At 44.8% G+C, this 26,271-nt stretch overlaps 1 protein-coding gene across 1 annotated transcript in view; it reads left to right on the forward strand.

The window, feature by feature from the left end:
- Nucleotides 1–1,446: 1,446 nt before the first annotated feature.
- LOC115476221 (probable cytosolic oligopeptidase A) overlaps nt 1,447–26,271 on the forward strand; it is a 55,516-nt gene continuing 30,691 nt past the window's right edge. The window contains exons 1-7 of the mRNA XM_030212473.1: nt 1,447–1,524; nt 5,269–5,337; nt 5,597–5,757; nt 10,805–10,940; nt 13,642–13,819; nt 21,209–21,332; nt 24,616–24,733. The gene's annotated coding sequence lies outside the window, so the exon portion shown is untranslated. The remainder of the gene's footprint in view (nt 1,525–5,268; nt 5,338–5,596; nt 5,758–10,804; nt 10,941–13,641; nt 13,820–21,208; nt 21,333–24,615; nt 24,734–26,271) is intronic.

Raw genomic sequence — 26,271 nt, forward strand, 5'->3', positions numbered from 1 at the left:
GACTCTTGTGTTTAGCGCATGCTAAAAATGCTAGTGTACCTTAGTAAACAGCATGGGCGTAGTTACGGGGGGGCCTGGGCCTCCGCAAATTTTGTCCCCAACCCCCGCTAGCCGAAGCCTTCTTCAGCGCCGGTCTCCAGCGCAGCCGCATTCGCTGCCTGCTCCCTGCTCTTCTTTCTTCTTGCTCCTCCTGTGCACGCTGATGCATTCGCTGCCTGCGTCGGAGACCAGTGCTGAAGAAGGCTCCAGCTGGCGGAGGTTGGGGACCCTCACCAGCAAAGGTATTTGTTTGTGAGGGGAAGCGGCGAGGAGGCAAGGCAAGGCGAGGTGGTGGGGGGAGCGAGAAGGCACAGGGGGGCGAGGAGGTGAGACGAGGCGGTGGGGGGGGGGCGAGGAGGCGAGGCATGGCGGTGGGGGCGGGTGGCACTCAAAATGTGCCCCCAACCTCGGGCTCTGGCCCCCTCCCACCGTGAGGTCTGGCTACGCCCCTGGTAAACAGGCCTTAAATTAATTATTCTGACTGCTGAGGAGATGCGGGTCCACCGGGCTCGGTCAAGTGCACACCGAATGATTGGCCAAACAAATGGGCCTTCAGAAGGGATTTAAATAAATAGACAGATAGATGTCACAAATTACAGAAAAAGCAGAAAGAAAAGAATGGAACCATTCTTTTTAATTTCTAGGCTACATTTTGAACACATTAGATGGTGGATAGATAAAGCTCACTAGAATGAGATTGTGTCGTCGCTGGATATCTGAGGACTTGTCATGCAGGGCCGTGCCAACACGGTAAGCGAGGTAAGCACGGCAGGAGGGCACCGTCCTCTGGGGGGCGCCCCGCCGTGCCATGCTTACCTCGCCCTCCCGCGTCCCAACTGCCCGCCCTCTTCTCCCCCCCAACAAGATCCCTTTGAAATTTACCTCCGTCCGGCAGTGAAGGCGCGCCGCAGCGTCAGTGAAGGAGGCGGCGCTCCCAACGTCTCTACTAGTCTTCCCTTCGCTCAGTGTTCCGCCTTCTTCTGATGTCAAGGAAATAACGTCAGAAGAAGGCAGGACATTGAGCGAAGGGAAGACTAGTAGAGACGTCGGGAGCGCCGCCTCCTTCACTGACACTGTGGTGCGCCTTCGCTGCTGGACGGAGGTAAATTTAAAAGGGATCTTGGGGGGGAGAAGAGGGCGGGCAGTTGGGACATGGGAGCGGGAGGGCAGTGATCATTTTCACGGGGGGGGGGGAGGGGAGGGCGCGCGCACGCGCCAACTGTTCGTCTGCGGGGGGGGGGGGGCCAACTGATCTCCTGCAGGGCGGCGCCACAGACCCTTAGCACGGCCCTGTTGTCATGTTTCATGTTTCCTTTCTGAATACGTCTCTTGCTGCTGCTTTATGCAGGAAGCTTGCCCAGGACTTGGGCGTCTGTGGAGGAACCACTGGAGGTGCTTCAGTTTCCGTTCTTCTACAGCTGGCAGATTGTTAATCACTTGCAGAACGTGAAAAATTCCCCCGAGCTGAGGAAAGTCTTTCAGCAGGTGAGTACCAGAGCTGCTCTTTGGTTGTGGGGCCTATGCAGACATACAGGGTAAACATAAGAACAATGGAATTGCCTTACTGGATCAGACCAAAGGTCCATCTAGCGCAGTATCCTATTTCCAGCATTGGCCAGTCCAGGTCACAAGTACCTGGTAGAGTCCCAAAAAGTAGCAAGATTCTGTGCTTCTGACCCCAGGGATAACTAATGGCTTTCCCCAGGTTACCTTAATAATGTTTTATGGACTTTTCCTCCAGGAACTTGTCCAAACCTTTTTTAAACACAGCTACATTGATGGTATGGGGTTGGTGTCAATTTTGTGGTTTTACAAGATTCTTAGTACTTATATATGCCTAGAAAGGATTGTGGCCCCATATACTGAAGTCACGGAGTGGGGAATTAGGTGAACCTTTAAAAGAACTAAATATGCACAGATTAATCTCTCAGATTCCAGATACAGTGTCTAGTGCAGAGTTGCAAGTGTCCCAGTCAGGGGCGTAGCCAGATGGCCAATTTTAGGTGGGCCTGAGCCCAAGGTGTGGATGGGCATGGAATTTGTCTTCCACCCTCCCCGGTTCCAGTGTCCACCCCTTCCCACCCACCCGCCCGCCTGTCAACCAAAATATTAAATACCTAAGATGGTATGGACCCCCAAACCCCCTCCTCTTCGGGTAGCCAGCAGCACTTGTCTTGAGCTGCCGCTGCCAACAGCAGGCTATGCATGCACGAACCCTGAGCATATGCAGCAGGGCCAATGTTGATGTCATCTCGAGGCAAGTGCTGCCGACTGCTCTTTGGAAGAGCGCTGGCTGCCCAAGGAGGAGGAAATCTTCAGCTGGCAAGGTTTAGGGATCTCAGTCAGCTATAGTAACAGTGCCACAATTCTGGGCGGGCCTGAGTCCAAGATGGGTGGGCTCGGACCCACCCAGGCCCATCTGTAGCTACACCACTGGTCCCAGTCAGAAGCGTAGCCAAGTTGTGACACCAAGGAGAGCGGAGAGCGGAGAGCAGATGCACTACATAGGCATGACGAACTGCTGAAAAATAGGCGCTGTTGCTGTCGGAAGTCCGTTTGAGGGAGCAGTCGCTCCCCTGGAGCCCCACCTAGCTACGCCTCTGGTCCCAATACCGTATCCTGCATAGGGCATATTTTTTTCTCAGAAACAAGCCTATAAGGCAGGCTGAGTGACCACTTCTTGCTGCTCTAAGTCTCAGCTATATGATACTTTTACTCGTGCTTTATTTATTTATTTATTTATTTATTGATGACATTTTATCCCACATTATCCCGAAAACAAACTCGAGTTCAATGAGGCTTACAGTTTAGATTAAAAATACAGAGTTTGAATGTCAACAATAATGACATAGTATGATGAAGTGGCTGAGAGTAACTGATTAATGAATAAACCACAACTAGTGTACGTATTGATAGATTCGCAATACAGAAAGAAGACAAGATTGTCAAGTGGTTATTCTTATATTAGCTAATGTAATGAATGCCAATGCATGAAAACACATATGTTTTGGGCAAAATTTAGTAGGTATCTGAGGAACGTATTAGGTAGAAAATGTTTCCTTAAACCCACAAGGATACTATGCAGTAATTTTCAACACTATGGGGTGTCTGGGAAAGATACTTCGTCCTTAGCAAAGCATACATTGCTGGGAAAAATGTATTTTAATTAATTGGATGCAAGATACCCCACCATCTTTTTGGCACTGGCAAAATAAGTTACATACATTAATGTTGTGGGGATCAAGAGATGCTCGCAAATCCCTTGCTTATTTGAAATTGTTATATTCAATCCTTGTCACCCAAAGCACATAGGGTCTTTTACTAGGAATAAAATGGGCCCTGCTGCAGATAACTGGAGCTAAGCTTTAGTAAAAGACCACCCATAGTCTGTCTCTAAATGGATTTCAGACTAGGGAGTAGTTGATTGGCAGAAGGGGTGCCATTGCATGTTGGGGTGCCACCTTGCTGGTAGCTCCCATGTCCTTCTACATCTTGGTGCGGGGGAAAGAGAGAGAGATGGAGGAATAATAAAGCAGGGCAGAGGAATGGTAGGACAAAGAAGTAGATAAAAGTACAGACGTATTGCCATACTGGGACAGACCGAAGGTCCATCAAACCCAATATGCTGTTCCCAACAGTGGCCAATCCAGGTCACAAATACCTGGCAGAAACCCAAACAGTAGCAACATTCCATGTAGAACCCCAAAGAATATCAATATTCTGGAATCCTGAAGTGTAACAAAGGTTCTAGAATTCTAAAGAATAACAAGATTCCATGCAGAATTTCAAAGTGTAGCAACATTCCATGTGGAACCTCAAAGAGTAGCAAGATTGCATTCAGAATCCCAAGTACATAAGTGTTGCCATACTGGGACAGACCGAAAGTCCATCAAGCCCAATATCCTGTTCCCAACAGTGGCCAATCCAGGTCACAAGTACCTGACAAGATACCAAAACAGATGCTGCAGAGAAGAGAGAGAAAAGGCAATGTGCTGGAGCTGCCACCTCTCAAGAGGGGTGACACGTTGCTGTTGCACAGGGCATGGGCTAGTCTAGAGTCAACCCTGATGAGCATCTACAAACCCAGTATCCATTTAGCCACTGAGTAGCAAAAAAGAGAATTATAAGTGGACAGATAGAAGGCAATTGTATAACAGGATGGCACCATTTAGGTTGCATAATAATAATAATGAGAAGAAGAAGACACATGTTAAGGGCCAAGTTCAGTAAACTGTACTCAAAAATCGGCACCACAACAAATTCGGGACTCAACACTATTCTCTAAAGGACGATCCCAACTGAGTGCCCTTTATGGAATAGTGCTAGTGCCAATTCCCACACCCAACTGTGGGTGTGAGGACTTACGCCTGTAGAAACCAGGCATAAATCCTGGTGCTCAAGTTGGGCACGCATCCCCAGTATTCTATAACACTGTGCCCAAAATTTTGCAATTCCCTTGAGCCACCCATGCCCCTCTCATGACCATACTCCCTTTTGGATTGCACGCTATAGGATTTGGGCACCCAGTGTTAATAGAATAGCCCACAGCAACTCCTAATTAGTGCTAGTTAACATCAATAATTGGTTGTTATCATCCCGATGGCTCATTAACCAATTAAGATGCATGCGCATCTCAGGATCTCACTCAAATCTGGGCAACATTTAGAGACTCCGGGGGTAAATGTCCTTATAGAATACTAGTGTAGCCCACATCATTGCACCCAAATGTAGGTATGAATGCTTACAAAAGGTCTATGGCTTGTCTAAATGTTAGCACCTAGATGTGACACTCACTTGCACAACTTACAGTATTCTATAAGTTGTCCATGTAAATGCCAGCCCCTCCTATTGTCCACCCATGCTCCACCCAAGTGAACCCCTCCAAACAATTACACGTTATGCAAGTTGCGTACGTAAATATGGAATAATGTTTAGGTGCAATGCTAAGTGTACACTTACCCGCAAGTACGACATTCTTCTGTAATTGTACGCATTAATTAACCTGTTATGGAATGAGGGGGAAGCAGTCTATAGATTATGAAAGACTTTAACATGAAGATGAAAAAATTGTTCTACATTGAGTCTTGAAGATCATGACTTAGCCCTCCTTCTCCAGCTCAATTTTCTTTCTGTAGTGTTACGGTCAGGCTATTGAGACAATGTGCATAAATAGTCTCCCTTGCTTTCCATGTTGATAAAAGGATGCAACAGAAAGTTTGTGAATTGCAGGTACAGCCCATCTTTGTGAACATTACCACCTGCCTGGATCAGAGTCTGATCACTTATAATGCTTTCAAGGTGAGTCAGTGAAGACTTTTAACAGTACTTATCATGTCACAGAAAGTGGAGGTGTGCATGGATATATAATTTACATGTGTCTTACTATATAAGGAACATCCAATTTGCATAATAAATGAACATAATTGGATGCTTAGTTTACCAAAAATTACATTTTTGTTTATTGGCGTCCTTGGGCATTTATGTCATCTGTAAGACTGATGTTGGGTTTTGTTATTTTATCACATGAAGTTTTGTTGTTGTTGTTTTTTTAATTCAGCAGTTAAACCAAACTAGCCAGAACCTGGATGGACCACAGCAACGCATCCTTCAGTCGTATCTGCTCTCTGCACATCATGGAGGGGCAGACCTCCAGTCTCAAGAACAGGCTAGGTTGAATGTAATCAATCTAAGGCTTGCTAATCTCACTACAAAGTTTAGGTAAATATCAAGTGGGGCTCCTTCCTGCCCCTTTTCTCAGCCTTCACTAGAACAGTTGTCACGTAAATGCTTTTTTGCAATTCTTTGAAAACCTTTCATACACATTTGCCTTGTATAGATTTCAAATGTCCGTCTCTGTATTACTTGTCTATATCCTGATTCCAGAATCTGCTTATTTATTTATTTATTGCATTTGTATCCCACATTTTCCCACCTTTTTGCGGGCTCAGTGTGGCTTACAATATGATATGAATAATGGAAATACAACATGTTACAACTTGGTTATGGATTACATTGTGCAGAGTTATGCGAGACAATCGAAGTATCGTTAAGAATGTAACAATGGGACATAGACATTGAAACATTGGAAGGAGACAATGGGAAGCTTAAAGGGCAGAATTAAGACACAAAGACATATGGTGTACATCTTTCTATGAGTAAATGTATGAGTGATGTGAGATTACAGGGGATGAGAGATCAGAAGTGGGTATATGGCGCATTGAAGATTAGTGAGTGTGGACTCTATGTGTTTTGGCTCTTTCCGTAAATTTTTTCATGTCCTTAAACTGATCTAAGATGTACTGAAAGGTAACCCAATGCCCCTTGGTATGTTTTCATCCAATCTTATTTCCTCCCTAAAACAATTTCGGATTTGTAATCATGTTTTTTCTGTTGAAGTAAGGGGTTTAAAAGTCTACAAGTAGACTGTTACAGGGATGAAGAGCAGAATGCAATGAGAAATGTTTTTGTACAGCTTGTAATTTAAGTAGCGTGCTGGATATGTGGACATTTGATTAGAATAATATGGAACAATATGTAAGCAAGTGAACTGTAGAGATATTGTAAGTTTGACAGAGTTCTGAAGTCATTCAAAGTTTATTAGCACGCAAATTCCCCTGAAGAAGCCGCAAGGTGAAACGAGAACCCTGTTGGGATTTGTTAAGATTAGTGCTTTCTGAACACTTTTTCTAGTGATCTTTATGCACAACGATAGAGTAGAAATGATATCGTTGAAAGTATTTATGCAACACTATGCAAAAAATTCTTTTCGGCCAGTGATTACAAACGAGTCAGTATCTGAGTCAGATAAGAGTCTGCAGACATTTTTCTGAGGTATTTTCCTATTTTCTTAATAAATTATTTTTTGCACACCGTTCATTCACGTGTTGTATTCGTTTGATTAGAATTCCAACATATATGCATGTGATTTCAGAAAAATCTATGTAATACACAACTGTCTGCTAGTTATTATACTGCAAATTTGATTGGCATTGTAATAGTTCTTTTTTATGTTATTTTGGCCAGAGAACCATGTTGTTATTGTAAACTGATTTAGAGCTTTTAGCATCTGACATTATATAAGATTTATGTGTTGTATTGCATTGTACACATCTGCGTAATCCACCGTTCTATAAATACACATGTATATAGCATGTATTTGCAAGGTGGGTATATACATGGGTGTGGCCTGGGTAGAGTGTTGGCAGGGTTCACATTATATGTCCTACTGGGGATAACTATTTAAACTAGAAGAACAGATCTCAAAACTGTATCACAAAAACGTTCTTCCTTTAGAATCTTTCATTCCTTTTATTACAAATATTTATAACATATAAACCAAATCTATTATGTAAGTTCCGGAACTCACCCAGTCACCACCTTTCACTTCACCTCCCACTCATCTAAACCTTATGTGGAAACCTTACTATATCTCCACAAACTGTGTGCATTCTCCCCACTTCTTTTACAAATTGATGTAACAACTTCAATTTCCAATCTTCCACTTATATCTTAATTATAGTCCTTAAATATTTCAATTGCAGTCCTTATAGATCATGAAAATCTCATTGATCACATCAATCGCAGTGGTGTACCAAGGGGGTGCGGTGGGGGCGGTCCGCCCCGGGTGCACGCTGCTGGGGGGTGCCACGGCGCGCACCTGTGGGCTCCAATTTTGCGAACTTCGCTCATTCGCTGCAGCGAACGAGCGAAGTTTGCGAAGTCGGAGCCCACAGGCGCGTGCCGCAGCACCCCCCCAGCAGCGTATACCCAGGGGGGTGTCATTTCGCAGGCCGTGGGGCGCGCTGCACCCGGGGGGGGGGGGCGCATCGGCGATCCGCCCCGGGTGCCATCCACGCTAGGAACGCCACTGATCAATCGGGAGCACAATATTCATAACAAAAGCTCTCCAACTCTCTTCTCGGAGTGTTGCTATTCCATCAGAGTGAATCAGCGCAGTGTGTCCAGGGCTTCCTGGAATTTACATACTGTTTCCAGTCTTTAAGCACTTTCTCTTCACTCACTCCTCTCATTTGTTCCTCAATGCGAGACCGCATTTCGAACACACCTTCTTCAGGAGGAACATTTCCCTTAGGAAACACAAGTCCAGCATAGGACCCTCTGTCAGGGTCTCAACTGCTCAAATGAATAGCAACACTCCGAGAAGAGAGTTGGAGAGCTTTTGTTATGAACATTGTGCTCCCGATTGATCAGTGGCGTTCCTAGCGTGGATGGCACCCGGGGCGGATCGCCGATGCGCCCCCCCCCCCCCCCCCGGCCTGCGAAATGACACCTTCCCCCCTCCCCGGCGAAATGACACCCCCCCCCGGGTGCACGCTGCTGGGGGGGGAGTGCCGCATCGCGTGCCTGTGGGCTCCGACTTCGTTAACTTCGCTCGTTCGCTGCAGCTCCCTCTGCCCGGAACAGGAAGTAACTGTTCCGGGCAGAGGGAGCTGCAGCGAATGAGCAAAGTTTGTGAAATTGGAGCCCACAGGCACGTGCCGCGGCACCCCCCAGCGGCGTGCACCCGGTGCTGACCGCCCCCACTGCCTGCGATTAATGTGATCAATGAGATTTTCATGATCTATAAGGACTGCAATTGAAATCTTTAAGGACTATAATTAAGATATAAGTGGAAGATTGGAAATTGAAGTTGTTACATCAATTTGTAAAAGAAGTGGGGAGAATGCACACAGTTTGTGGAAATATAGTAAGGTTTCCACATAAGGTTTAGATGAGTGGGAGGTGAAGTGAAAGGTGTGACTGGGTGAGTTCCAGAACTTACATAATAGATTTGTTTTATATGTTATAAATATTTGTAATAAAAGGAATGAAAGATTCTAAAGGAAGAACGTTTTTGTGATATAGGGTTCACATTACGCCAACTTTATGGCTGGTGTAAGTGCTCGCACCTAAGCACATAAATATGTATATGCCAGTAATGCTAGAGTATTCTATAATGGATAGTAACATAGTAGATGACAGCAGATAAAGACCTAAACAGTCCATCTAGTCTGTCCAACTGTCACACTCATTATCAATTCATGATTAAACTAACAATGAATATGGTATAAAACACTTGGTCATGGTCTTTCTTTGGCATTTATGGGACATAGACCGTTGTACTGCTATGGATTTACAGCCTGTCTCACTAACACAGACTACTCAATAATTACCATGGATTCTTTTGGATTCGTATTAGGTAAATGAGACCTTTATTAGAGGTGCTAAAATCTACAATGATTAAGATATATATGATGATTAGCTATATACACACAATGATTAGCTATATAAACAATCATTACATCACTGGTCTCTACATCTAAGCAATGCTAAGAATTCTTAGACCAGGAAAAGAAGCAATAATACACTATACATATAACATCACTGGTCAGGAATTTCAGGCCCTTATCTCATCAGCAGGGAGGCCCGTTGCAGCGAAAGCCCGAAGTCTCCTTATGACCAGGAAGAAGTCCTCTGCACGGTACGTCTACCCACAGATGAGCCCCAAAGCTCTGCTGCAACAAGGCCCCTTTTTGTTAAGCTCAGAATTCATGTTCAGAGCTAAGGAAAATTACAGAATGCTTCTCTGTTTAGGTACTGTGGGAACGTGGTCACATGTTTTCCAAGTCCAGGTGGCCAGGCTGAACTCCGAAAACAAGCACCATCCTCCTCTTCACATACCAACTTATTTTCACACTATCAAAGTTAAACAATTATTTTTAAACAGAATTACTTCTAATCAACAATACAGACCCCGAGTGCACTGGTCGGTCAAGACAGAGCTGAAAAACAATCTTTAAAATTCACTTTTATTACAACCGTAGAAGGCTACTCAGAGCTGTCTTCATGTTCCAACTACTGGAGTTGCTGTCAAAGCCCACTCCAGCCTATCCTAATCTGCATTGTCATATATGGGGCATAGACTATAGAAGTTTGCCTGGCACTGTTCTTAGGTTCCAACCAGTGGCCACCCAGGATTGCTGTGAAGGAACAGTGCAGGTGATTCAGATTTGTGTGGTGTGACAGTTGCTTTGGGTCAGGGCAGTGGTTCCCAACCTGGCCCTTGAGGCACCTCAGCCAGTCAGGTTTTCAGGATTTGTACAATGATTATGCACGAGAGCAGTTTGCATTCAGTGAAGGCAGTGAATGCACATCTCTCTCTCATGAATATTCTTTGAGGATATCCTGAAAACCTGACTGGCTGGGGTGCCTCCAGGACCAGGTTTGGGAACCACTGGGTCAGGGTCAGTGCGTTGTTTTTTCTAGCAAAAAGGTGTGGGTACTCAAATGCTAGGCCACCCTTCAGGGTTGGGGTAATCACTGAGGGACCTACCCCACAACAGTCACAGAATCTATGACAAGGCAGGATTGGTGTGTAGAGCCTGAGCTCTTTCATTAAACCTTGAGGTCCATGGGTCAATTGTAGCAGACAGTGGAAAGGTGCTGGTACTCAGTACTCCCAAGTACACCCTCAAAAAGCCCTGGTCAGGGTAATATTAATAGAGAGGGTGGGGAGGGGGGGGGGGACTACACCACAGTACTTTGAGAATGTGGAGAATACTTTATGTTTAGTATTGCTCTGGTTTTGGTTATCTTTACTAGCTGTTGTGCATTTCTATGTGGTTTAATAATCAATAAATTAAAATAATATTTACTTTCCTCTGATTTTTAAACCATATGTGTAACTTAGTGGCCTTTCTTTGGGTCTGGCTGCCCTTTTCCTTATTGTTGAACTTCAAAATATTTTGTTTGCTTTTATTTTCAGAAACAATGTGCTAGATTCTACCAAAAATTTCTCCATATTGCTGACAGATAAGGAAAGTGTGAAAGGTCTGCCTGAACTCACTCGAAGTCTTCTTGTTACCAATGCAGTGACTGGAACCAACCAAAGGTTGCTCAAAGTATTTAACCTTGTGACATTGAGCCTATGGTTTGTATGGTATAAGGTGATGTAAAGGGAGAGCCACATATTTTGGTCTCCACATTGGATTTAGAGACTGTAAGTTGATGAATTTTGTCACTGAAGGTAGAAGATGAAGGCAAGAGAAAGTTCAGGGCTCCTTTTACAAAGGCGCGCTTAGAAGTGGCTTGCGGTAATGTAGGTGCAGGTTTTGGGCACTCGCCAATCCATTTTCCAGAATGTGAAAAAGGCCTTCCCCCCCCCCCCCCCGAAAATGGACGTGCGGCAAAATCAAAATTGCCGCGCATCCATTTTGGGTCTCTGACTTTACCACCAGCCATAGACCTAGACAGAGGTAAAGAATTTGGGTGGTAATGACCTACGTGCGTCAGATGCCACTGACGTGAGCCCAAAGATTAAAAATATTTTTCAGCGCGCGTAGCCGACATATGCCAAAATGAAATCACCGCAAGAGCCATGCGGTAGTCGGGCGGTAAGTCCATTTTGGCGCACGTTTGGTGCGCGTAGGCGCCTACGTGGCTTAGTAAAAGGGGCCCTCAATCCTTAAGTGGAAGGACCATAACGTCGAAATGTTCAGCAGAGGAGCTAGGACTCATTAGAAGGAAGTTCTTCTCCTGAGGACTCAGGGCACATTGGAAGGACCTCTGCCTCTATGAAACCCTTGGAAATTGATAGAAACTGAATTTTATTTATTTATTTATTACATTTGTACCACGCGCATTCCCGCTCATCGCAGGCTCAATGCGGCTTACATAGTAACAAGAGATACAATCTATAGTAACAGAATCAACAAAGGGGGTATGTGATAGGACAAATGAACAAGGAGTAAATGGGATAGAAGAGGTATGAGAAAAAGGATAGGGATAGGTAAGGCGGTGGAGCGATATAGGAGAAGATGGGAAGAGCACGGAGGGTAAGAAGGTTGGTAGGAGATATTTCTGAGTCATTGTAGTTAAAGGTTATTTGAACCAGTAGATAGATGGTTTGCTTATGTTGGTTTATGATAGGTCAAGTCACTTGGGTAAACCTGTTTGAATAGATGGGTTTTCAATAGTTTCCTAAAGGGAAGATATTCATTAATTGACCGAATGTATCTAGGTAGAGCATTCCAGAGTTGGGATCCCAGGAAGGGGAAGTTAGATGCATAAATAAGAAAGGGTTTTATCTCCTGCAAATCTAAGACATGAGATCTAGTCTTCCTGTCATTGTGGGTCAGATAAGATATTCAGCCGGTGGCGGGTGAGCGTTTTGCTGACCACCGATGAACTTTTCCCAGATATTCAAAGCGGGCCCTGTCTGGGTTTTGGCTTTGAGTATCGGGTCATTTTTGAGCCGGCTAACACAAAGCCACTAAAGTCGGTATTCAGCACTTAAGTGGCCATGGGCTAGCACATAAAAAATGGGGCCAGACTTTTATATGGTCTCCAGTTATGCACTAAACTGGCCACCTTAAGGGCTGAACATCTGCAACTTAAGTGGCCATAGTGCTGACTCCAGCCCAGAATGCCCCCAACATAGCCGGCTTTGAGTTCAACACTAACCACGGATTCAGCAGCAGTAAACCATGTTAAGGGGTCCTTTACTAAGCTGCGATAACAAAGTGGCCTCGGTAGTGTAGGCCGTGTCTGGGGGTGCGCTGGGCCAGTTATACTGCGTCTACAAAAAGGTCTTTTTTAAAAATGGGACGGGAAAAAGAGCATGCGGTAAAAGTGAAATCAGCAGTGCCTAAAAACGGCCTAAGCCCTTAACGCCATCCATTGATTTAGCGGTTAAGGACTCACAGGCTACACACGCGGTGATCCGTGTCAGCGTGCACCAAGTGCCGATTACCACCACAAACAGTGCGCGTGGGAGCAACTAAATAAATTATCCAGTGTGTATGGGCATGCACCCGAATCTGAAATTACCACCGGGTGGGGGGGGCGCAGGTAGTCTCATTTCGGCTTGCGCTGCACACACATAGCGCCTAAGCGCCTTTGTAAAAGGGTCCCTAGTGCCCCTGAAAATTAGCGGCTGCCTTGACCACAGTGATTAACCAGTCAGCAGACGACTCTAAATTGCTTTGAATATCGGCCCCTGTATCCAACTTTTCTCTCTGTCTGTCCTTGGCTCATCTTACCTATGAACTACTTCACTCTCTCCAAAGTGCAAAACAGGGGGAATTCTCTACGATGACGAATCACCAGTAGGCAAAAGTAGAGACTAACCAAAGACCGATTTCAGCACTGGAGACTTGAATCCAACTTACTTATACTAATAAAGAATGTTGGATTCAAGGTCTCCAGTGGTGAATCGTCTTTGGTTAGTCTCTACTTTTGCCTACTCTACTTCACCTCTCTCCAGATCTTACAGGAAGTAGCAAAACTAGGTATTTTTGCACCCCAGTGCCAGTTACATGAACTGAAACTCTCTGTCATTGTTTCTGCAAGTGAACTGCACCCCATTCTTCACCCCTGGGCGAGCTACCCTGTCACCTTACCCTTACTGATAAGACCACCTAAATGATAAGGACACCTATGGTGAGCAGATCTATTCAAGTGAACGTTTTTTTCTTACTGTTCACGTCTAAAAGACTCATGACTTGGAGTAAAACTTAGTTTCGAGTGAGAGCATACAGAGCTGATTGCCATGTAGATACGTCTTTTCTATATTTAGTTTGTACATGTTCTGTTCTCTCAAAGTACCAACCCTAACAAAGGGCCGTGGAAAGTGACTCTGGACTAGTCAGTGTTATGGGTCCATCATGAAACACAGTCAGAATCGCCAGCTACGAGCGGATCTCTTCCACGCCCACATGACTCGTGCCAGTTCAGGCGAACTCAACAACAAAGTTCTACTTGAAGAAATCAGACAGCTCAGGTGAGGCTTATTAAGGATCTCACTTGTTGCTTTAAAAACTGTTTGGTTTATTACAGATATCTAGTTGCCCATCACATAGGGTAGAGCTTTCCAAGAAATAACTTCTTCAGACAGTTGATTCAGCAGAATATGTACACCATTGAAATTTTATCTTAAAACTGAATAGTGCTGGATAATGTTACGTTAATTTGTTGAGTGGTCATTTACAATATAGGAATGCCATTTTTTTTTTCTTTTTTGATGATATATGTTCTTCATGGACAGCTAGGATCCTTGGCTACACTCCTAGAGATGACATTACATGATGTAAATATTACCAAAGCTTACAATATTAAAGGATGCAGTGCCAGCATGTGTGAAACCTGTGACACTGGTTACGACTATTACAATTGCCAATCGTATTTCATCCCGCATTCACAAAGCTATGGGAAGAATTCTTTAAGGAAAAATTTAATACTGTCAATTCAGTTTCTTTGGAACGTAATGCTTCACCAGTTACTAGTAGATCACCATCTAGGCAAATATTGGACTCAGATGACGAGTCCTTCTCTTCAAGCATTTGCTCAGTACATCAACGGGTCCTTTTACTAAGCCATGTAAGCACATACGTGGGCCCAACACACACCAATTCGGAACTACCACCTGGCAACAGAGTGGCCCAGGCGTTAATTTCATTTATTACTTGAATCCGATATGTATGGCAGAAAATATTTGTTATTTTCTACTGTGTGGTGCTAACCAGGCAGTAATCGGCAATATACACGCGCTGATGATTACCGCGTGAGACCTTACCACTAAGTCAATGGGTGATGGTAAGGTCTCAGGCCCAAAATGGACACACGCCAATTTTTATTTTGCCGCATGTCCATTTTTGACAAAAAAAGGCCTTTTTTGCAGGTGCGCTGAAAAATGGACCTGCGCTTGTTCAATACACACGTCTACACCAGCGCAGGCCATTTTTCGGTGAATCTTAGTAAAAGGACCCTTAGGAGTCTTCACCTTTTCTGGAAGTTCACCAGGAATTCCATCTGATCTTTCACCGCCACAGCTGATTAAAGAGTCACAGCTGGAGGATATTTCCTATCCTAAATTTCTATGGAACATGGCGGCCAAACTAATTTTAGATAGGATAAACCAGACCCCAGAAGTAAATTCCTGGGAGTTTTAAAATATTTAGTTGGCCCTAAGGAGGTGATAACTCTACTTATACATGAAAACTTACTAGATGTACAGGAATTTGGCAAGCACCTTGTTTGCAAACTCGGCATCTAAAAGGTTAGAAACTAAAATACAAATTTTAACCTATAATGAGTTTGTTTTGCCGGATAATGTTATGATAGCCTTTTTGCTATCTGGTTAGTGGTCTGAATATCACTGGTAGCCATCAATTTGTGGCAGTGGAGTGAGCCTTGAGAAGATTCTGAAGCCCAAGGACCCACTCGATTACACCTCCAAGGAATGAATCTAGATTGCTAGATTATGTCATATAAGTACATAAGTATTGCCATACTGGGAAAGACCAAAGGTCAATCAAGCCCAGAATCCTGTTTCCAACAATGACCAATCCAGGTCACAAATACCTGGCAAGATCCCAAAAACACTACAAAACATTTTATACTGCTTATCCCAGAAATAGGGGATTTTCCCCAAGTCCATTTAATAATGGTCTATAGATATTTTTCCTTTAGGAAGTCATCCAAACCTTTTTTAAACACCACTAAGCTAACCGCCTTTACCACATTCTCCAGAGTTGAATTACACGTTGAGTGAAGAAACATTTTCTCTGATTCGTTTTAAATTTACTACATTGTAGCTTCATCGCATGCCCCCTAGTCCTAGTATTATTGGAAAGCGTAAACAGACGCTTCACATCTACCCGTTCAACTCCACTCATTATTTTATAAACCTCTATCATATCTCCCCTCAGCCGCCTTTTGTCTAAGATGAAGAGCCCTAGCCGCTTTAGCCTTTCCTTATAGGGAAGTCATCCCATCCTCTTTATCATTTTCGGCAAAAGGATGTGTCAAAAATACCATACTGAATGCTAGGATAGTGGCACATGAGTTTATAATGAATGAATATTTATGAAACAACACAGTTGAGAAGTTGCAGGATTCTATTCATTCAACTTCAAAATCTGATCCTCAGCAATATCCTTCTTTATTGGATTTGGAAGAAAGTTCCAACTCCTTAATTAGATCAGCTTACAATGTTTATAATATTTTTGTTTTGTTATATTTGTACCCCGTGCTTTCCCACTCATGGCAGGCTCAATGTGGCTTACATATTGTATACAGGTACTTATTTGTACCTGGGGCAATGGAGGGTTAAGTGACTTGCCCAGAGTCACAAGGAGCTGCCTGTGCCTGAAGTGGGAATCAAACTCAGTTCCTCAGGACCAAAGTCCACCACCCTAACCACTAGGCCACTCCTCCACTGTTGCTATTATTTGAGATTCTACATGGAATGTTGCTATTCCACTAGCAACATTCCATGTTCCATGTAGAAGTCGGCCCTTGCAGATCACCAATGTGGCCACGCAGGCTTCTACTTCTGTGAGTCTGACGTCCTGCACGTACGTGCAGGACGTCAGACTCACAGAAGCCTGCGCAGCCTTCTACATGGAATGTTGCTAGTGGAATAGCAACATTCCATGTAGAATCTCCAATAGTAGCAACATTCCATGTAGAATCTCCAATAGTATCTATTTTACCTATTGTACCCTGTGCTTTCCCACTCATGGCAGGCTCAATGCGGCTTACATGGGGTAATGGAGGGTTAAGTGACTTGCCCAGAGTCACAAGGAGCTGCCTGTGCCTGAAGTGGGAATCGAACTCAGTTCCTCAGTTCCCCAGGACCAAAGTTCACCACCCTAACCACTAGGCAATAACTGCAAGAAATATGGTATGGTTAAAAGCTTTTGGGCTGAGAGAGGATGTACATAAACACATAGCAGATGAGCCTTGTATGGAGAAAATCCGCTTGAAGACAAAGTCCAGGAATTTGTATATTTGATCAAAGGTAAGTGTTCAGTTATTCAAATTCTGTCTTCTGATAACATTGAACAGACCAGATATTTTCAGCATTTAAAATGTTTATCAGTCTTATTTAAGAAAGAAAAATGCTATTATCAGTACAAATGAAATCAACCATCCTCTTATCAGAGATCTCAGAGGTCTTATTATCAATACAGCCACTTGCAGAAGACAAGGGAGAAGGAATCGCAATAACTGTAGCCCATCAATCAAAAGCTGGAACTGATTTACCACTATCCCAAAGTCCCAGTGAGGGGTCGTCTGTCCCTCTTTCTGGAAAGTTGGAAGTGAATCACGAAAGACAAAACGGGTACTAAGTATTGTGGAGTATGGTTACAGAATAAATATCTCACCCCGCTTTCAGAAAATTTCAGGAAGATTCCTATAGATCAGTTCATCATTTTACAAAGAAAAATCGAAAACCTTCTTCTAGCCAATGCTGTAGAAGAGGTGCCAGATCTGGAGAGAGACATGAAGGAGCATTTTCAAAAGGACACCCAAGTCAGAATTGGGACATCCTGCTCATAATGTCCAGAAAAACATCCATCTCACAGCAGGGGCATAGCCAGACTTCGGTGGGAGGGGGGTCCAGAGCCCGAGGTGAGGGGGCACATTTTAGCCCCCTCCCGGCGCCGCCGACCCCCCCCCCCCCCCCGCCATTGCTGACCCTCCCGCTGCCGTCACCGCCACCACCTCCAACTTTGACCCCCCCCGCCGCTAACCCTCCCCCGCCGTCGCCGTCGCCTACCTTTGCTGGCAGGGGACCCCAACCCCCGCCAGCCAAGGTCCTCTTCTTCCTTCATTCTGTTTCTGAGTCTGACGTCCTGCACGTTGTACGTGCAAGATGTCAGACTCAGAAACAGAACAAAGGAAGAAGAGGACCTCGGCTGGCGGGGATTGGGGTCCCCCGCCAGCAAAGGTAGCAGACGGCGACGGCGGGTTGGCGGCGGGAGGGGGGTCGTGAGGGTCATCGGCAGGGGGGTCCAGGGCCAAATCTATGGCAGCCCAGGCCCCCGTGGTCCCACGTAGCTACGCCCCTGTCTCACAGTGATTTTTGAATAGGAAATACAGTGGGGGAAATAAGTATTTGATCCTTGCTGATTTGTAAGTTTGCCCACTGACAAAGACATGAGCAGCCCATAATTGAAGGGTAGGTTATTGGTAACAGTGAGAGATAGCACATCACAAATTAAATCCGGAAAATCACATTGTGGAAAGTATATGAATTTATTTGCATTCTGCAGAGGGAAATAAGTATTTAATCCCTCTGGCAAACAAGACCTAATACTTGGTGGCAAAACCCTTGTTGGCAAGCACAGCGGTCAGACGTCTTCTGTAGTTGATGATGAGGTTTGCACACATGTCAGGAGGAATTTTGGTCCACTCCTCTTTGCAGATCATCTCTAAATCATTAAGAGTTCTGGGCTGTCGCTTGGCAACTCGCATCTTCAGCTCCCTCCATAAGTTTTCAATGGGATTAAGGTCTGGTGACTGGCTAGGCCACTCCATGACCCTAATGTGCTTCTTCCTGAGCCACTCCTTTGTTGCCTTGGCTGTATGTTTTGGGTCATTGTCGTGCTGGAAGACCCAGCCACGACCCATTTTTAAGGCCCTGGCGGAGGGAAGGAGGTGTCACTCAGAATTGTACGGTACATGGCCCCATCCATTCTCCCATTGATGCGGTGAAGTAGTCCTGTGCCCTTAGCAGAGAAACACCCCCAAAACATAACATTTCCACCTCCATGCTTGACAGTGGGGACGGTGTTCTTTGGGTCATAGGCAGCATTTTTCTTCCTCCAAACACGGCGAGTTGAGTTCATGCCAAAGAGCTCAATTTTTGTCTCATCTGACCACAGCACCTTCTCCCAATCACTCTCGGCATCATCCAGGTGTTCACTGGCAAACTTCAGACGGGCCGTCACATGTGCCTTCCGGAGCAGGGGGACCTTGCGGGCACTGCAGGATTGCAATCCGTTATGTCGTAATGTGTTACCAATGGTTTTCGTGGTGACAGTGGTCCCAGCTGCCTTGAGATCATTGACAAGTTCCCCCCTTGTAATTGTAGGCTGATTTCTAACCTTCCTCATGATCAAGGATACCCCACGAGGTGAGATTTTGCGTGGAGCCCCAGATCTTTGTCGATTGACAGTCATTTTGTACTTCTTCCATTTTCTTACTATGGCACCAACAGTTGTCTCCTTCTCGCCCAGCGTCTTACTGATGGTTTTGTAGCCCATTCCAGCCTTGTGCAGGTGTATGATCTTGTCCCTGACATCCTTAGACAGCTCCTTGCTCTTGGCCATTTTGTAGAGGTTAGAGTCTGACTGATTCACTGAGTCTGTGGACAGGTGTCTTTCATACAGGTGACCATTGCCGACAGCTGTCTGTCATGCAGGTAACGAGTTGATTTGGAGCATCTACCTGGTCTGTAGGGGCCAGATCTCTTACTGGTTGGTGGGGGATCAAATACTATTTCCCTCTGCAGAATGCAAATAAATCATATACTTTCCACAATGTGATTTTCCGGATTTAATTTGTGATGTGCTATCTCTCACTGTTACCAATAACCTACCCTTCAATTATGGGCTGCTCATGTCTTTGTCAGTGGGCAAACTTACAAAATCAGCAAGGGATCAAATACTTATTTCCCCCACTGTATGTTGGAGTTTCATGTTTGAAAATATATGAGATTTTACAAACTGAAATGTCCAAATTATGAACGCCAAAAATCCAGGGAGAAAGATGTCTGGCAGCATGTTGACAGAAATGGGCACACGGATGTCCTTGCAGAGCAGGGGGGGGGCAGCCTAGTGGTCACTACAGTGGACTGTAAATCAGGGCACCCAGGTTCATATCCCTCTTCAATTCTTTTAAATGCTGAGCCCTCCAGGAACATAAGTACATAAGTAATGCCACACTGGGAAAAGACCAAGGGTCCATCGAGCCCAGCATCCTGTCCACGACAGCGGCCAATCCAGGCCAAGGGCACCTGGCAAGCTTCCCAAACGTACAAACATTCTATACATGTTATTGCTGGAATTGTGGATTTTTCCCAAGTCCATTTAGTAGCGGTTTATGGACTTGTCCTTTAGGAAACCGTCTAACCCCTCTTTAATCTCTGCCAAGCTAACCGCCTTCACCACGTTCTCCAGCAACGAATTCCAGAGTTTAATTACGCGTTGGGTGAAGAAATATTTTCTCCAATATGTTTTAAATTTACTACACTGTAGTTTCATCACATGCCCCCTAGTCCTAGCATTTTTGGAAAGCGTGAACAGACGCTTCACATCCACCTGTTTCATTCCACTCGTTATTTTATATACCTCTATCATGGAAATACCTACTGTATTTGACTGTACATCAGTAGTTTTCGGGCGTGCAGATGTCGTAAATATTTAGTTACAGTAGGTATATATCTGTTTCTGGAGGGCTCATAATTTAAAAGAAAATTTTTAAAAAAAGAGAGAGCTGAAGTGGGAATTGAACTTGTGACCCTTGGTTTACAGTCCACTGCACTGGCCACTAGGATATCCCTCAGACTTGTTTTCTGTATTGTGCAGAATGCCCATAATACCTGATGCTGTCATAGAGTCTGGTATTCCTTTCAGGTTTCACTTTCAGTGGCGAGGGAGGGGGTCAGCAACCTGAGGGATTCATGAGGGGTCACGCCTTAATGCCTCCAGAGGTCAGTTGTTCAATCAGAGCATCTACTTGTACCCTGGACGTGACTGAAACAGGTCTAAAGAAAAACTCCTTCTTGCACATTTCTTCCTGTTTGATTATTGCTGTTCTTCCTGTTTGATTATTGCTGTTGGATGGCCTAATTTTGGACTCTCCCTAGTCCCACCCAAAACATGCCCACAACACACCCCTTTGCTATTTGAATGTCCAAATTCTGCCTTTCCAAAATCACAATTTGGATGTTTTTGAAAGACGGATTAAAAAAAAAACATTTTAAGACGTTCATATGCTTTGAAAATGAGTATGCTGCCCAACGATGATTTCTTTTCCCAATGGTCTTTCTAACGACAGCTCATGCTCTTTTCGCAAGAAGCATCATCAGTGATAAATGTGATGATCAGATATACATATCAAGACTCCTGAGGCAGGCACGCATGGTTCCATGTCGAGTCAGCTTAAATAAACATCCACAATTCCATTCCCTCATCCTGAATCTGTTCTTGAAGAGCCTGGTCCAGTTTCCACTCCTTGTTGTTTGATGCATCATGCAATGATATCAGTGTCTGTGTGACTGTAGGATCCTGCTGTCCACAGAGAACACCTGTTACAGGTATGCGATTTGATTTGAATGTCTATGAGCCATTTTGTTATTTTTATCTATTTATTTCCACAGGCAGGAAAAGGCTAAACTCCTGGGATATGAAACCACGCGCACCTTTCTTTGTCATCCAAAATGGTACAAGAGTGGAGGACTGTTTGGGAATTTCTAAATTTCCTCCAAAATAAGAGCTACCCTGGTGAGCACATTCATCTCTTAGCAGTTTCAGGTGATATAATGTATCTATAGGAATATTGTAAGTAAAGAAATTGCATGAAAGTAATAATAATGAGGCCCTTTTAGTAAGCCACGCTAAAAGTGGCCAACGCTGTTGTCAGCGCATTGGATTCTCAGGAGCCTAACCGAGATTGGATAGCAGAGCCGGTAGTGGGAGGCGGGGCTGGAGGTTGGGAGGCGGGGATAGTGCTGGGCAGGCCTTATACGGTCTGTGCCAGAGCCAGTGGTGGGAGGCGGGACTGGAGGTTGGGAGGCAGGGATAGTGCTGGGCAGACTTATACGGTCTGTGCCAGAGCCGGTGGTGGGAGGTGGGCATAGTGCTGGGCAGACTTATATGGTCTGTGCCAGAGCCGGTGGTGGGAGACAGGGATAGTGCTGGGCAGACTTATACGGTCTGTGCCAGAGCGGTGGTTGGGAGGCGGGTATAGTGCTGGGCAAACTTATACGGTCTGTGCCCTGAAGAGCATAGGTACAAATCAAAGTAGGGTATACACAAAAAGTAGCACACATGAGTTGTCTTGTTGGGCAGACTGGATCGACCGTGCAGGTCTTTTTCTGCCATCATCTACTATGTTACTATATTGGTTTCCCGCACATTGTGGCCACTTTTAGCTCGATAGTAAAATGGCTGCCTTTCCATATTTTTCTTTAATGGCCATGCGCTAATTTCCCAATTAACACATGGCCATTACCATGGGAGCCCTTACACCTATTTTGTAGGCGCTAAGGACTCCCACGCTAACCCCGTGGTAATTGGGCAGCATGCAGAAATGTGTCCATGGTACCCGATTAGTGCAGGGCACGCCTACTCTGTCCATGGTCACGCCTCCCAATATTTTTCAGCAAGGGATTAGTGTGCGCTGATGGGCACAGTACCATGGGACGCCTCAGCACATCCCATGGCAGTGCTTTTTATCGCTAGGTGGACAGGTGCTAGTGCTTACCGTGGCATTGTAAAAGAGCGCACCAAAAAATATATAGAAGAGTAGAGCAACGAAACTTCTCACAGCTGATGTTCAAACCAAACATTTTTCAGAATTCTTCTAAAAGAGCCCCAATATTAGGAGTAATAGGAGATACTTATCTAAAGAACCTAAGCACCTACGACCTAAGGGTCGTAGTTATCAATGTGGGCTACCATTAAGACATGTGCTATTTTACCTCAGGTCCCATTTTATGCAGTGAGACCTAGTTACTAATAACTGGAGTTCAAGGTAAAATAATATGTCTTAACAGTAGCCCACGTTGATAACTTCCACCCTTAATTAAAAAGAAAAACAGAAATGTCTATAGAAATTGAAATCACTGCTATATGTAATAAAAGTGAGTCAAGTATAGGACAACCATGCCATTGTGACATCACTGATGAGGTTGGCTCAGGCATTATGACATCACAATATCAGAAGTGAGCCAAGTATAGAGCAATCATGCCGTTGTGACATCACTGATGAGGTTGGCTCTTAGGCATTGGTGGAATGAGGCATTATGACATCACAATATCAGAAGTGAGCCAAGTATAATCAAGTCATTGTGACATCACTGATGAGTTGGCTCAGGCATTGGTGGAATGAAGAATTATGACATCACAATATCAGAAGTGAGCCAAGTATAGAGCAATCATGCCATTGTGACATCACTGATGAGGTTGGCTCTTAGGCATTGGTGGAATGAGGCATTATGACATTACAATATCAGGTGAGACAAGTATAGAGCAATCAAGTCATTGTGACATCACTGATGAGTTGGCTCTTAGGCATTGTGGAATGAAGAATTATGACATCACAATATCAGAAGTGAGCCAAGTATAGAGCAATCATGCCATTGTGACATCACTGATGAGGTTGGCTCTTAGGCATTGGTGGAATGAGGCATTATGACATCACAATATCAGTTCTGGTTACCAGAGACTGAAGCTCTTCACACTAAGGGAGGAAGTTATCAACATGGGCTACCGTTAAGCTGTGTTATTTTACCACTCACTCGTGCAATTTTAGAACAGGTCCCATTTTATGCAATGAAACCTAGTTTATAACTGGAGCTAACAGTAAAATAACACGTCTTAACAGCAGCTCACATTGATAACTTCCCCCTTAATTGGTTAAATTTGACTGGCTAAGTTAAACTGATTTTCTTTTTTGTTTATAAAATCACTCTTTATTAAAGTTTGCATATTATCACCATATCAAACTGTAGTCAACAAACTAGAACAAGATCATGCAAAAACAGCAACAATAAAGTCCTCTCATCAAGACATCCATAGATCCCTAAATATTTGAAAACCAAATTAGTGGCATGATAGGACCCTCCCAAAAGGAAGGGAGGGGGAGGGGAGGATCTGTCTGCTAGAGGGGTCCTTTTACTAAGGTGCGCTGAAAAATGGGCTGCGCTAATGTATGTGCGAGTTTTTGAGCACACACAGGTCCATTTTTCAGCGCGCCTGTAAAAAAATACCTTTTTTTTTTGCTGAAAATGGAGATGTGGCAAAATAAAATTGGCACACGTCCATTTTGGGTCTGAAACCTTACCGCCAGCCATTGACTTAGCGGTAAGGTCTCTCGAGTTAACCGTTGTGGTAATCGCCTATGCAGATCAAGTTGGAGTTACTGCCTGATTTTCACCGTGCACCGTGCGTTGGGCGTGTATAGGCGACTATGCAGCTTAGTAAAAGGGCCCCTAAATGAGAAGACTTCCTTGAAGAAAACACTTCAATAATATGCTGTAGATAATGGAATTCCCAAATCAATCCACTAATTATTCACACTAGACTTAGTAAGATACCTAGGTAGTCCTTTTACTAAGGTGCGCTGAAAAATGGCCTGTGGTAGTGTAGACGCATGTATTGGGCGCACGCAGAATTATTTTTAGCACCCTACAAAAATGCCTTTTTTTTTTGCTGAAATGGACTTGCGGCAAAATGAAAATTGGCGTGCGTCCATTTTGGGTCTGAGACCTTACCGCAAGCCAATGACCTTGCATTAAGGTCTCACGCGGTAACCAGGTGGTAATGGTCTACGCGCATCAGAAAATAAAAATATTTTTCAGGTGCGCGTAGCGAACTCGCGCCAAATTGAAATTACCGCAAGGGCCACGCGGTAACCAGGCGGTAACTCCAATTTGGCACGTGTTGGGTGCACAAAGGCACCTATGCGGCTTAGTAAAAGGGCGCCTAAATTTGGGATCTTTCTCCCTTCAGACTCTCATTGTTTTGTTCTGAAGTCATATGCTGTCATAAATTTACTTTTCAGTTGCCTCAAGCAGAACTTCAGTCTTTGAAGAACTTTGCCCAAAAGCATGGCCACTTGGGAGAGCTGGAGAACTGGATATTGCTTTCTGGATGGAGAGGCAGTATGAAACCTTGTTCAGGTAATGGGTGGGATAGATAGGCAAGCTTTGCTCGTTAACATCATCTTTACAGGTCTCTGTTCCGCTTTCCTTTGATTAAGTGTGGGAGTCAGTCGTCACCTTAAGTGATTAAACCCTTCTAAAAAAAGATGAGTCTTTAATTGAGATGTCTGTTTTTGATCATCTATTGAAAACTGTGTATTAGGGACGATGTTGAGACCTACCTGGAAGTCTAACTTTCAAAGGGAAGATACTACGACTGTGCATTCATTAGTGCTAACCTGATTTGACACACATTAAGAAATGCATATTAAGTTGATTAGTGTGTATTAAAATATTCTAACACAGATTTAAATTTTTTTTACTAAAAAAAAAATTTGTGAAATAAAATTGGGGGGAAAAAGCCCAAAGGAACTGAAAATGAACTGAACATTTTTGCCCTGTGCACATCCCTAGAAACTCCCTACAGGGTTTTCCTTTGAAACTTTACCCTCATACTGCCTATGCAGGTCAGTTGTGACCTGCAGCCCCTGCCCTGCCCTAAGTTCCTGCGTCCAGGTAAGTCAGATGGTCTTGCATTCCCACACCTGTGGCCAGCCCTCCCAACCCCTGCTCCTTCTGCTGCCAATGCCTCTCCTCTTCACCACTGACCTGAACTAGAGAATGAGTTGGGGACAAACTTTGTCCCTGTCTCCACCCCATCCCCATGGGTTCTCTCTCCTTCCCCCGTCCCATCCCTGCAGGCTCTGTTTCTGTCCCTGCCCCATCCCCACAGGTTCTGTCCCCATCCCTTCCCCATCCCTGTGGGCTCTGTCTCCATCCCCACCCCATCTCGACAGGTTCTGTCTCCGTCCCCATGGGCTCAGTCTCCATCCCAAACCTGTCCCCACAGGCCCTGTCTCTGTCCCCACCCCGTCCCTGCAGATTCTGTCCCCGTCCCTTCCCCATCCCTGTGGGCTCTTTCCTCATCTGCAGAAGCCTCGAACAATTATGATTTTATATTTAAATCTTTTTATTAAAGTATAAAAAGGAACAATATGCTGTGCAGCTGTTGTTTATAAATCACAAATAGAAAACAATAATAACAAAGAGCAACTATAATAACCCCACCACCACCACCCTATACCTTTCCAACCCTAACAATAGCTGACTTCTTCTACCCCAAGGAATCCTGATGCACCCTGTTAAAACTGTCAAGGGTACAAAGCAGTGGCAATCCTAGCCGGCATGACACCCAGGGCGGATCGCCGATGCGCCCCCCTGGGTGCAGCGCGGCCCCCCTCCCAGTGAAATGACCCCCCCCCCCGGGTGCACGCCACTGGTGGGGGGGTGCCGCGGCGCGCACCTGTCAGCTGAGTTCGCTAACTTCGCTGCAGCTCCCTCTGCCCCAGCCAGAACAGGAAGTAACCTGTTCCGGGGCAGAGGGAGCTGCAGCGAAGTTAGCGAACTCAGCTGATAGGCGCGTGCCGCGGCACCCGGGGCGGACTGCCCCCACCGCCCCCCCCCCCCTTGGTATGCCACTGGTACAAAGTACAACCTGTTCTGTATGTCCTAGAGGG

This window comes from Microcaecilia unicolor, chromosome 8 (genome assembly GCF_901765095.1).
Source record: "Microcaecilia unicolor chromosome 8, aMicUni1.1, whole genome shotgun sequence".
NCBI classification, from domain to species: Eukaryota; Metazoa; Chordata; class Amphibia; order Gymnophiona; family Siphonopidae; genus Microcaecilia; species Microcaecilia unicolor.